The sequence below is a fragment of the Nelumbo lutea genome, chromosome 4 (genome assembly GCF_056320005.1).
Source record: "Nelumbo lutea isolate HS-2025 chromosome 4, American lotus-T2T, whole genome shotgun sequence".
Taxonomy (NCBI): Eukaryota; Viridiplantae; Streptophyta; class Magnoliopsida; order Proteales; family Nelumbonaceae; genus Nelumbo; species Nelumbo lutea.
The window spans coordinates 59,642,837-59,656,466 of record NC_142687.1 but is presented as its reverse complement, the minus strand read 5'-3'; the positions used below and the strand labels follow the sequence as shown (position 1 = coordinate 59,656,466).

General features: G+C 42.2%; 1 non-coding gene across 1 annotated transcript; it reads left to right on the top strand.

Moving 5' to 3' along the window:
- Positions 1 to 2,308: 2,308 nt before the first annotated feature.
- LOC148860807 (small nucleolar RNA R71) lies at positions 2,309 to 2,415 on the top strand. Its single transcript, XR_016095334.1, has one exon. It is a non-coding gene; the product is annotated as a small nucleolar RNA R71 (small nucleolar RNA).
- The last annotated feature ends 11,215 nt before the right edge of the window (positions 2,416 to 13,630 follow it).

The window sequence follows — 13,630 nt, the reverse complement described above, 5'->3', positions numbered from 1 at the left end:
AACAGTAATGAGATTTGCCAGCTAGTCTTTCAAGCATTTGATCGATAAAAGGGAGCGGGAAGTGGTCTTTTCGGGTTAAGGAATTCAGCTTCCGGTAATCTATACACACCCGCCACCCATTTCGGATTCGGGTAGGCACTAACTCACCGTCTTGATTTTCGACCACAGTCATGCCTGTTTTCTTCGAGACTACTTGTACCAGACTTACCCACTTATTATCCAAAATGGGATAGATTATCTCGGCATCTAGAAGTTTTAAAACTTCTTTCTTCACTATCTCCAGCAGTGGTGGGTTTAATCGGCGTTGGGCTCCGATTGTAGGTTTGGAGTGCTTCCAAGAATATTTTGTGCATGCAAGTAGATGGGCTTATCCCCTTGATATCAGCTACAGTCCATCCGATTGCTTCCTTGCGTTCCTTAAGTGCTTGAATTAGTTTCCTTTCTTCCAATGCATCGAGTTTGGAGGAAACTATCACAGGTAGTGTCTCCCCCTTGCCTAGGAACATGTACTTTAGGTGCTTTGGTAGATTTCAGCTCCAGCTGGGGTGCCTACACAATAGATGGAAAGAGCCTTGTGTGAGATAGGGGCAAACTAATGAAAGAAGAATTATGAGCAAATTTAAAAGAGTTCAGTTCAGAAGTCAAAGTTTGCAATTCTGAATTCAGCATAAACTTCTGCTCTACTCGTTGCAGTTGATCAGGCCCATTGTTAAGTGCAACTCTCAGTGTGTCTTCATCTTCTAGCGCAAAAGTCTGCTGCACTAAAGAGTCAATAACATCTATAGAGAAAATAGAATGCACATCATTAGGGTATCTCATGGCATCATAGATATTAAATTTAATGATCTCACCATCAAATTCCATAGTAAGTGCCCCCTTATGCACATCGATTTTTGTTCTAGACGTCTTAAGGAAGGGTCTTCCTAGCAAAATTGGGGTCGAGTTGGAAGAGTTATCTTCTTCTGTGTCAATCACATAAAAATCGATAGGAAAGACCAAATTATTAACTTGGACTAGGACATCCTCTAAGACTCCCTTCGGGTATGTAGTAGACCGATCAGCAAGTTGTAAGATCACGCCCGTTTCTTTTAATGGTCCAAGATTCATGGTTGTATAAATAGAATGGGGCATAACATTTATTGAAGCTCCTAGGTCTAGCATAGCTTTTTCGATCTGGACATTTCCTATCTTACGGGGAATGGTAAACATACATGGATCCTTGCATTTAGGGTGTAGACTTTTTTTGGGGAATGGCTGAAACATTTTCTCCTATATGGACTTTCTCATCGCCTTTCAGCCTTCTCTTAGTAGTGCACAACTCATTGAGAAATCTGGCATAGTGGAGTACTTGCTTAATTGCATCAAGGAGGGGGATGTTTACCTCAACCTTGCGGAAGGTCTCGAGAATGTCTTTGTCTTGCTCCTCCTTCTTGGATTTTGCAAATTGGCTAGGGAAAGGTGGAGAGATGACTATGGATTGGGGTGGCTTTCCGCTTGAATCCGTTTGGGATGCTGTCTCCTCTCTGGTTGTATCTTTGGGTGCTTCTTGATAGGGTTCATTCAGTTCCTTCCCGCTTCTCAATGTGATAGCACTAGCATTTTGTTTTGGGTTGTCATGGTCTGAGAAAGTAGCCTCCCTGATGATTGGGATTCCATTCGACTCATAGTTGTTGCTAGTTGGCTGACCTGATTCTCCAGGTTTCGGATACTTGTCCACGTCTCCTATTGAAATTGTTGAGTATTAGTTGCAAGGGCTTTCACAATTTCATCGAGAGACATACCTGAGTTGGGAGAGGCTGAATATGGTGGAGCTGGCGGCCTGGTTTGATGCTGATGTTGGAAGCCGAAGGGCTTGGTTCCATAGTTCAAGTTGGGATGATCCCTCCATCTTGCATTGTAGGTGTTCGAGTAGGGATCTTATCTCTTTTGTGGGAATCCTCCAACAGCATTATCTTGTTCGTAAGGTTTATCTTGAAGCGTAGGGCACATGTCAGTTGGATGTCCCGGAGTTGAGCAAATCCCGCAAGCCTTCATTGTTTGTGTATTACCTGTGACCAATTGACAGACAAGAGAGGTCAAGCTCGCAATTTTCTGTTCTAGGGAGGAGATGTTTACCTCGTTAGCATGAATTGTTTGAGGGTTGAGCCTACAGCCAAACTATTGAGAGTTGGCTGCCATGTTTGAGATCAACTCTCTTGCTTGTGTAGGAGTTTTGTTCACCAATACTCCTTCGCTTGCTGCATCGATCATACTCCTATCCATTGGTAGTAACCCTTCGTAAAAGTATTGGATAAGGAGCTGGTCTGGAATTTGATGTTGTGGACAACTGGCATATAGTTGCTTGAATCTCTCCCAGTATTCGTAGAGAGTTTCCCCACTTATATGTCTTATGCCACAGATCTCCTTTCTGATGTTAGCCGCTTGGGAGGCAGGGAAGAACTTCTCAAGGAATTGCCTTTTCATATCATTCCACGTGGTGATGGAATCGGAGGGTAGGTAGTACAGCCAATCCTTAGCCTTATTAGTTAGTGAGAAAGGAAAGACACATTATTTGATATGTTCCTCGATAACACCTTGAGGCTTCATGCTTGAGCATACTACGTGGAATTCTTTTAGATGCTTGCGAGGGTCTTCACCTACAAGTCCACAAAAAGTAGGGAGTAAGTGTATAAGACCTGATTTAAGTTCAAAGGGTACCACTAGATCTGCATATTCGATGCAGAGAGGTTATTGGTGCAGATCCGGTGTAGCTAGCTCTCTAAGGGTTCTTTCTTTGTTGTTGGCCATGACTTCTTCTTCAGAATGGTTGGATGGCTCAACGATTTCTGTAGCCGACTTCACTTCGGAAGTGGGGAGTGATGCTGATTGGTTGCGGCGTTGCTTGGCTTCCTTCCTCAAGCGGCGAACTGTGTTCTCGATCTTATGGTCATAGTGGAGTTCACCTACACGAGAAGAGTGAGGCATAAACCAAACAAAAGGAAATAAACCTACTTAGGATGCCAATCCCTGGCAATGGTGCCAAAATTTGGTGAGTGTCGAACCCAACCAAAGATAAATAGTCTTGCTCTGGGTTAATAATTTGCAGATAGTGATGAGCAAGGTCGTTCTCCATAGGGATTGGGTGGATTTATTTCCAAGTAGATGGATTAAGGGGGTTGTAAAACTAAGGAAAATAAGCAGAAAATAACAAAAATCAAAGATTAAATCGATGGGAGATGGCTTCCGGTTGAAGGGACAAGTTCAGCTTTGATTCGTAGCATTGATCCTTGATGCAAAGATAGATTCATAAGTTTATGAATAAATTGGTTATATCTATTAACAAGCTCTAACAGCCAGCCTCTACTCTTATTATTCGACAACCAAAACAAGCTCTTTAATTGCTTCCCTTATTAATAGGCAGTCCTAAACAAGTTCTTAGAATGTAACCTATTAATAGCATTAAGAGGGGAGAGACCCAATTCTGGTCAGCGATCTCACAAGCTCGGATCGTTTAAACCAGATCATAAATTTTCCTAGCATAGATCGAAAACTTTTTTGCAATCAACATATGTTAGTTGCCACCATGATCGAACCTACCAATCATATACGAAACTGGAGGTTCAATCGGCCATAGATTATTTCCATTGAATGAGCAAGGGGCCCTTCTTGCTTAATCAACAAAAATAATCCTTAGTTAATTTTCAGAAAACATATGAATACCCATAAACAATGAACTGAAATAAAAATCAATTAGATCTCACAATGCTTACAAAATCAAGGCTTCCCTAACCCTTCAACAAGAAATAAAAACTTACAGACACTTCATGATGAAATCACAGCTTCCAGATGAGAAAGGGGGGGCGAACTCTTGCTTTTTCCTCCTTGGTTGCTGATTTCTCTCTCTGAAGACTGAAGCTCTCTTGGAGGAATTGATGCCTTGGGTGCTGGTCCGCCCCACCTTTATATAGATTTGGGGAGAGAGCTGCTCTCCAACTCCCATAAGGAGATTATCCTCAAACTGGAAAGTCCTTGTCTAATTTGAACTTATCCTATCTAACTCTTATCTCTTATCTTTTTAGGATTACAATTTGAGAATTTAAATCTGATAAAACTCTTTTATTGAGATTACATTCAACTTCTATTCTAATGGGACTCTTGGATCTTGAATTCGAACTGGGCTTCTTTAACAATTCGGGCTTGTTTCAAGACTCTTCTGTGAAATGGGCTTCAGCTTGTGAAATGGGCCTTGCTGCGAAATTGCTCCGACTTTGGGCCCGAACTCATCTTCGATACGGACCGATTCTACCAAAACCCAAAACATAAAAGTTGTGGGCCTTTTCCTTATCTTTCTAGTGCTTCATGAATTGTCCAAATCTGATCAGTGCCGAAACTGTGCAAAATCATCCGATTAGCATTGTTTTCTCCCAATCGCCTTCTTGCTTGCCCTGAATCGAAATACAAGAGTAATGAGTCCAATTAGGTACCAATTACGTGTAAAATACTGAATATTGAGGGATAAACATATGACAAATTTTATTCTCATCAGTAGTCGTTGATGGTTTCATCCTCTTCTTCTATGTCTATAGTTTTTAATACATAATTCCCAAAGTATGGGCCTTTTTTATTAAGTATGGCCCTTCCCATGTTGGGGCAAATTTTCCCACAGACTTGCCTTGCCTAACATTGAGAGCTGTCTTTAGTACTTTATCCCCCTCCTTGAAGTTTCTAGGCCTCAGGTGTCTATTGAAGTTTGTGGCTAGGGCCAATTTATACTTGCTCTATTTCTATGAGGCTATGTCTCTAACCTCATCGATTACCTCATGTTTGTCTACAAGTAATTGGTCCATGTCCTTTGGCCTGATCTTTTTGCCCATTACAAAGGCTATCCTAGCAGATATGGCTCTTATCTCCACTGGAGCACTGCTTCTTGACCATACACCAAAGATTAGGGCATCACCTGTGTGCTCTTTCTGACAAATGTGCGATAATCCCAAAGAGTTTCTAACAGCTTGTCTGCCCAATCCTTTTGGTTATCAGCCACTGTTTTGCTTAACATCCTGAGTAGAGTTTTTTTGTAGTCTCTACCTGCCCATTTCCTTGTGGGTAGTATGTTGTGGATGTTCCTAGTCTTGCACAATATTATCCTTGGAGGTCACAGACTTCTTGATTTTTGATGGATAGGCCATTGTCTATCAATATTCAAATTGGGACTCCAAATTTGTGGACATTGTTTTGTCTTAGGAAATTTGCTATGTTGTCTGCACAAATTTGTCGTAGGGGGATGGCTTCCGTCCATTTGGTGAAATAGTCTGTGGATACTATGATGAAATAATACCCTCTAGAAGGTGGGTGTATCTTGCTTATTAGGTCTACCCCCCAAGTATGGAATGGCCAGGGTGTGATGGCTAGGTGGAGGTTTTGGCAGGTTTGTGTATCCTTTCGCCATGTATTTGGCATTTGTGACATCTGCGTACGTGTCGCTAGGTATCCTCCATCATGGTCGGCTAGTAAAGACTTAAGTGTAGGATGTGATTGTGTAGCGCCAGTTGACCTTGATGGGCTACAAGTTCAGAACTATGGGTTGCCTCCAGCACTTCGTCAATCTCATCACCAGCCAGGCATCGTAAAGGTTTTCCTACATGTGATTTCCTATACAGCATTCCCTCTTGAAGGTAGAATCGTTTGACTTTAAATAGCAACTTCCTCCTCAATGTAATGTTGATGGGCAATGTGTGCTCCTTCAGGTATTCAATATATATCCTTCTCCAGTCCTCTTCATAGACCATGAGACATTCCCTGTTATTTGCTTGCAGGGTGCACTTATCGCATTCCTTTTATACCTTGATGGAGTCCCACTTCATTGCTGGCCAATAATACTCTAACCTCTGCAATCTTCAGAATAGGGTACATGTGACATCTCCACAATTAGTATTGTGTACCTCATTCAGCACTCCTTCAGCCTCTGATTTCCCTAGGCATCTTGTCCTTACACCATCTGACTCCTTGTGGTACAGTACCCTATTCACAAGCTGAAATTTTGCAATCAGCTTGACGTCCTGTGTTCCTATGGTCTAACTTCTCAGCTTCTGGATTATTTTGTATCTCCAATCATCTGTTGTTATTTCATGCTCCTCGTCCACCCAATCCTTCAAGGTGAAGGTCGATTGTTTATCGATTGACTGGACGGTGATCTCTATTGGCTCCGTGCATCAGCGAACCTATTTTTAGCTCTATTCTGATGTTTGAAGTCTACGTCCAGGTTGTAGATCAGCTTTTGGATCATATGGTAAGATGGTCACCTCCTTCACTGCTGTGCTTCCATCATGCAGCACGATCACCAATTTAGCATCACCTATCACCTTTATCTTTTTTGTGCCAACTTCTACTACTTTGATCAAACCAAGGACCAGAGCCTCATATTCGGCTATGTTATGCAAACAATGGAATTGAAGTTTGAAGGAGTAGGCAGAGGTTTTTCCGTCAGGTGAGGTTAAGGTTACTCCAGCGCCAGCCAAGGTGCTTGTGCTACTCCCATTGAAGGTTAGGACCCACTCTCTGCTTTTGGCCAAGGCAACCATTGGTGCATCTCTAGGAACTTCATCTGATATGGGGAAATCAGTGTTTGATGGGAAGGCGACCAGTAGGTCTGCCACTGCTTGACATTTGATGGCTCTTAGCTAGGTGTACTCTATCGTGTGCTCATTGAGCTGCATCATCCACTTGACAAGTCTACCGGAGAAGGGAGGTATATTGCGATGTATATCCTGAATTATCTCCTGTCTTTGGGCAGTGACATGGTTGGGGCCCAAGAAAGGGTTGCTTTTAATTGCTCAAAGGTCTCTTGATGTTTCGGGGTCCACTTGAACTCGACAAACTTCTTAACTAACTTCATTAGTGGCAGCACTATGTGTGCAAGACTGGGGATGAATCTCCTTAGGTATGAGACTTTTCCTAGGAATGTTTTTAGTTGGGATTCATTGACTGGCGGCAGGAGGTCTAGGATGTCTTTGACTTTGCTTTTTTCCGGATGTATGCCTATTTGATCTACCTAGTAGCCTAAAAATTTCCCTAATTGCACCCTGAATGCACATTTTAGTGGTTTTAGCCTCAATTTGAATTCTCTACATCGGGTGAAGACTTTTTTCAAGACCTCAGAATGATCCTCTTCCTTTCTTGCTTTGACTACTATGTCATCCACATAACATTTGAATTCTTTGTGCATCATATTATGGGAAGACGCTAGTCATGGCTCTCTGGTATGTTGTTCCCACATTCTTTAGTCTGAAGGGCATCATCTTGTAGTAAAAGTTTCCTATCGGTGTCCTAAAGGCTATGTGCAATGTGTCTACAAGACCCATGAAGGTCTAATTGTACCCACTGTAAGCATCTAGGAAGGAGAAAATACCTCCATGCTGGATAGAGGGAATTCATCCTTCGGGCAGGCCTTGTTTAGGTCCCTAAAGTTGACACAACATCTTAGCTGTCTGTTCTTCTTCTTGACTGGGACTATGTTGGCTAGCCATTGAGGATGTGCTATGGGTTTGATAAAACCTACTTTCAAAAACCACTCTATCTCCTCTTTGATCTTCAGAGTTACCTCTGGCTTAAAGATCCTCTGTGGTTGCTTTACTGGCCAGAATTTAGGGTCTATACAGGGAGTGTCTGACGAGATCCAAATCTATACCTAGAATCTGGTCGTATGACCAGGTGAATACATCCTGGAATTCTACGAGAGAATGTGGGTTAGGCTGGTTTCAAGTTCTAGGGTTTTTTTGCGATAAGGAGTATTTCCTTACCTATTAGTAGTGTGATGAGTTTTCCTCTGTCTTTGGCTACCAGCTTGGCAAATATGTATAGAGGCTTTTTATCTATTCTGTCAGCTGCTAGGTTGATTTCTTCTAGTTGCTCCTATACTATGTCGGTGGAATCTGTCATGCACCTAGGAAGTGCTCAGACTTCATCACAGTATTCTAGAACATCGTCTTTAGACTCCTGTCATTGTTCATGTTCCCAAATGTTCCATGTTTCTAGGAATTTTGTGTCTAAATAGATTTGTGTTCAAATGTTGTACCTTTGTGTCATGCCCAATGGTGGGACTTTTGTTTGGTGGTAAGACTGTTGCGACATCATTTTGCGATGTAGTGAAATGGTACTGGTTGAAATAATGCTTATCATTTTTGTAAGAAAGCTACAGTGACTAGATAAATATATACTTGATTCTGAAAATATTAATAATTGATCATACATTAGGTGCAAACTCCTCTTTTTGAAAAACAAGATCTTTGCTATCGGTACATGCTGCAATAAAGTTACGCTAAACAAGATATATTATAAAATCATACCTCGGGGATCGCCTTCTTGGCTGTCGGTGGTTCGTCGCCTTTGTAATCCTCGACAGTGGTGTAGTAGTCATTCCCATCGCTCCCTGTTATCCAGACGCATCTACTTATCTTCTTACGTTCTAAAGTCCCCACAGGCTTTCTCTCTGGTGGATGGGGAAACTTAGCTCCTTCGGCCTTGGTTATCCTCATCTCGCCATCATCTGCCAACTCCATGAAGTAGATGGCATCCTATAGGTGTGTCTTGGATTTGTTGAAAGGTGCCCTGGTGGCTGGGATCCTTATTGATCGCCCCAGGTATCTAGTTTTGATGCACTGATGGTACGTCGAGGGGACGAGAGCCAAGTCGTGTATTAATGGTCGTCCTAAGAGGGCGTGATAAGAAGTCCTTCCTGGGATTACCTGGGATTCTTGTGAGATGTTGAACAGGCCTATAGCTACTTGTAGCTTAATGGATCCTTAAGTGATGGATGGGTTTTCATTGAAATCTGTCACTTCTAGCGGCAATGCCTTGATATCCTCCTTTCGTACGTTCATCAGTTCTAGCATGTGGATCGAAATGAGATTGACAGAGCTTCCCAGATTGACCATTGATCTTTTCAAGTTGAAGCCCCCTATTTTTTCCATTATGTATAGGGGCCTATTGTGATGAGGGTCAACGACCAACATGGCATTTGTCATGAATTCTACGCCACTGCGATCATGGCTATAGGGTTGTAATGGATACTGGAATACTTCTGCCAGTGCTCTGATGGCCAGCTTCTACATTGTCGTGTTGGCCCCATGCTTGGGGAAGAACTGTTGTAGTTCTTCGCTCTGCTCTAATTTCTCTACTAGAGAGTCAAATTGGTAATGACTAGTCGCTCCGACCATGTTGATGCTTCCTCCTTGGGTATGGACTGGGAGGGGGTTGGTTTCCACACAAGCTAGATCCATTTTCATGAATTGGTCCAGCTTCACTTTCTATACGAACAGCCTTCTCAAGGTAAAACAGTCTATCAAGTCATGGTGTTGTTTTTGGTGTTAATTGCACCATCTCTCACCGCGCTTATCTTTCTCTAGATCTACTCCTGGTGGCAGTGGCGACAGGTCGATGACTCTATCCTCAACTAGCTTGTTCATTATCATGATCTCCTCCTCCCTCATGCAGGGAAAGGGGGGAGGTACGCTTCTCTTTCCTTGGGCATTATCGTGCTGGTACGACCCTTATCTAGTTCCTCCGTTATTTATGGGCCTTTTGTCAACTGCATATGAATCATTTCTATTATACGAGGAAGTGTCCTTGACAGTTCGCACTATCCTCTCCACGAACCTCTAGAGTTTGCTAAAGGTTTCAACTTCAACATTCTCGAAGCCAATCCTGAAGGTAGGGCGCATGCCTTGTACGCACTACTCGACGAAGCTCTTCTTGGTAGCGTGTTCATCGAAGACGGGGTGTGTAAGCTTCTGAAATCTGATAAAACCATTTCGATAGGAACCTCTTGGCTAGTTCACCCCATGAATCGTGCTCCTGGGGGTGAGACTCACGAACCACATGTGCATTGGGCCGGTCTAAAACTTCAAGAATTCTCGTAAATTGAGGTCCCCATCGAGGGCGAATAAGCCGAGGATAACCTCGAACTTGCTGATGTGCTCCTATGGGCTGCCCCTCTGACCATCATATTGTGACCATTGTTGGGGAGGTGTGTACCCATTAGGCTAGGGTTTATACAGTATACAATCGAAATAAGGTATTTGCAAACAGCTGAATCCTAGGCCCGGTTACAGCTTTCAACCACCAGCCCTTGGATGTATTCTCTCAATTCGTCCTGGCTAAGAGGGGTTTCTATTACCGGGTCTATGCAAGGAAAGGCATAAGATTGGTGGGTTGGTCGATGGCCTGTTTGGTTGGGGTCAAGTTGGCTGTATTGGACTGCTCAGGGATGGCGGGGGTCGGGTTGGAGGCATGGCGGCTAGGTTTAGGGTTGGAGTTGGGGACGCCGAGAAGAGTGGTTGTGGGAGTTTGCTCAGCTTGGGTCGAATGGTTGAGTAGGATCTAGAGGGCGGTCCTTGTTTCCTCCTGGCTTTGCTCGAGCTTCTTAAATCGGTCTTCCTAAGTGCGCTACTGGGTTTTACCACGTGTCTCATGAGGATCTTCCCGAGGATTAGCTTTCCTTCTCCTCAAGATTCCTCCTTACTCACATATGCTACTACCTTTTACGCAGTTTGACTTAATTGACGTGGCTGTAGTGACGTCATGTCTTTTACTATCATAGGTTTCACGTGCCTTCAAGCGCACGTGGGCTTCATCGTGGGTTCGACCTAGGTTTCTCTTGATCTAGGTTATGAGTGAGTTTATAAGTCGTTAGTTTATCACAAACCTTGGTAGGTGTGGGTTTATCACACACTCGAGTAGGCTTGAGGCCCTTGGACGGGTTTGATCAAGGTTTACTTTGGTTCAAGTATCGAGTAGGCCCAGTGGACCGTGGGTTTATAACGGTTTTGTGATACGCGTTGTGAGTTCATCGTAGGGTTGATAGTGTGTTGTGGGTTCATCGCAGCTGATGTGGCTCATTGTGACACTAGCAAGTGCACTAGCCATTCAAGTAGTAAAATAGTGAATAAAGTATCGTTCCCATGAGGATTTAGGAAACAAGTATCAATACTAAATTGAGTACTTCTTATCTGATTAACAAATAAATCAAAACTTTAATGAAAGCTAAAAATCCTAAACTAAAATCTATCTAAATCATTGGCCCAATTGCCTTCAAATCAGGTTAGAAGAGTAAGCAATAAATGTCAATCTCAGAATTCAGCAATCTATCAATTTGGATCATTCGAATAAATCATGATTGAGCCTTGGTTTGGTGAAACCCCAAGGTCATGAACAGTCTCTCTCAAGCGCATGTTCATCCTATGCATGAGTGATGGTTTTTCTATCTTTAGCAAGAATCTAATCCACATGCATGCATTTCTTCAAACACTTCTAAGGCATCAAATCAAATCTAAATTGATCACCAACTGAAATGTGCAAGTTATCTCTAACCTTGCACTCAATTCAATTCTTGAATAGTAGATCTGAATTCCTAGAATCTCTCTCAAGCACTCTAGGAATTCCAAGCGTTAGATCCATTCGGTCAATCTGAAATTTGCATATCTAAATTCTCTTTCAAGCAATTCAGATCTTGCAATCTCAGATCTGAGTTTTGAAGGTTAATTGGCTGAATTAATCTACAATTTATCCCCTATTCAAGAAACTTCAAGTACAATTCATAACCATTCGAATGAATCAAAAAGAATTTGATTGTTGGACTGAAATTTTACAAGCTGAAATACATCAAGAAAGAATGGAAGAAGGAGAAAGAAGAAAGAAAATATAAGAAAGAAATTGAATTCAAATTAAAGGAGAATGAAACTACAATTGAGTTATTACAAAAGATCTTTGAATCACAAACCCCCAATTTTGAACTCACCTTCTTCTTCTTGCTTGTTTGACTTGAACTTCCTTCAACTCTTCTTCTTCTTCTCCCTTGTGCCTAGCTTTATTCTCTTCTCTTCTCTCAAGGTGGCCGAACCTCTAAGAGTGGGAGAGCCTTCCTCTCAAGCAATTGAACACCTCTCCCCCCTCCTAGAGGCCTCCTTATATAGTTTTTCAAGGAGGCTCTTGCCCCTTCTTGAAGCCTCTAGAATGGGGTGTATTACACCCCTTTCTTGAACTTTCTAGAGCTATCTTGAAAGCCTCCTAAGGGTTGATATTTGGGATGAACTTAGGCTCTCTCTTAGCACGTGATAGCTATACTTTGAGCTGCTCTTTTGGGCTAAGAATGGGCCTTCTTTGCTAGACCGAATTCTACTCTTAGCTAGGCTTTCTTTTCTTGGGTTTTCTCAAGGAATCCACTTACTCTTCTTGGGCCGAAGTGCTGTCTCTTGCTTCCACAGTTGGGCTGCGATGAATTTGGTCTTTTTGAACCTTCTTTCCTTGCCTTTTTCCTTCTTTTTCTTGAATTAATTACCCTTGAAACTTATTCTTAGTATTAAGCAAAATTAAGGCAAAAATTAATAAATCCAGCATAAAAATCCATGCTAAAGTCCTCAAAAATTATAGATAAATTGTAGGTTCATCAGCAGCATGAGGATTAATTTTGGGTAGTTCACACACAAATCTGGTCGGCTGCAAAGTTAATTTGTATTAAGCAAAATTAATTTTGATGTTCTCTGAGGGTCTAAGCGAACACTATGTACCTACAACCACAAATTGGAGATCACCTGACAAATCCTATGCGCTCCAAGCTAGTAAGCTTTTATTAAATAACTTAGATCTTTTCGCCTGGTCGGTTGCAAAAATGCCCGGCATAGACCTTGGATTAATAACTCATAAACTCAGCGTTGACCCTACAGTTAGACCTATTTGATAGAGGAAGATAAACCTCACCCCATAAAGGTGGCAAATAGTAGATGAGGAGGTGCGAAAGCTGCTAGCAGCAGACTTCATGAAGGAAGTCCAATACCCGAGCTAGATAGCAAATCTAGTTTTAGTAAAGTAGGCAAATTGCAAGTGGCGAATGTGTATAGACTATACAGACCTGAACCAAGCTTGCCCGAATGACAGCTTTCCCCTACCTAGCATAGATTGCCTGGTGGATGCAACCTTAGGGTTTGAGTTGCTCAGATTCATGGATGCCTATTCAGGCTATAACCAAATCCTGATGGACCCAGAAGACCAGGAAAAAAACCGCCTTCGTAACTAAAACAGGCTTGTACTATTACAAAGTCATGCCCTTCGGTTTAAAAAACACTATAGCGACCTTCCAGTGCCTTGTAAATTTTATTTTTTTCTGATTTGATTAAAAACAAAGTAGAATGTTATGTAGATGAAATGGTAGTGAAAACTCTTATTTCGAAAGATTTGATTGCCGATCTGAATCTTGTCTTTAACATTTTAAGAAAATACAACCTAAAATTAAACACAAATAAGTGTGCTTTTAGTGTGACTTCGGGTAAGTTCCTGGGTTACATTGTCAACCAACTCGGTATAGAGGCAAACCCTGAGAAAATTGAAGCAATCTTATGTATGAGACCACCCAACTCGGTTAAGGAGACCTAAAGACTAACCGGATGGGCAGTAGCCTTGAATCGATTTATGTCCAAATCGGTCAGGAAGTGCCTTCCCTTCTTCAAGGCTATAAAGAAAATCCAAGCCTTCGAGTGGACTGAGGAGTGTCAACTCGCCTTTGACGAGTTGAAGTGGTACCTCAGTTCCCCTCCCCTACTGACCAGACTTGAGATTGGGGAGGAGTTCAAATTCTACCTCTCCACAAGTGATGAGGTGGTTA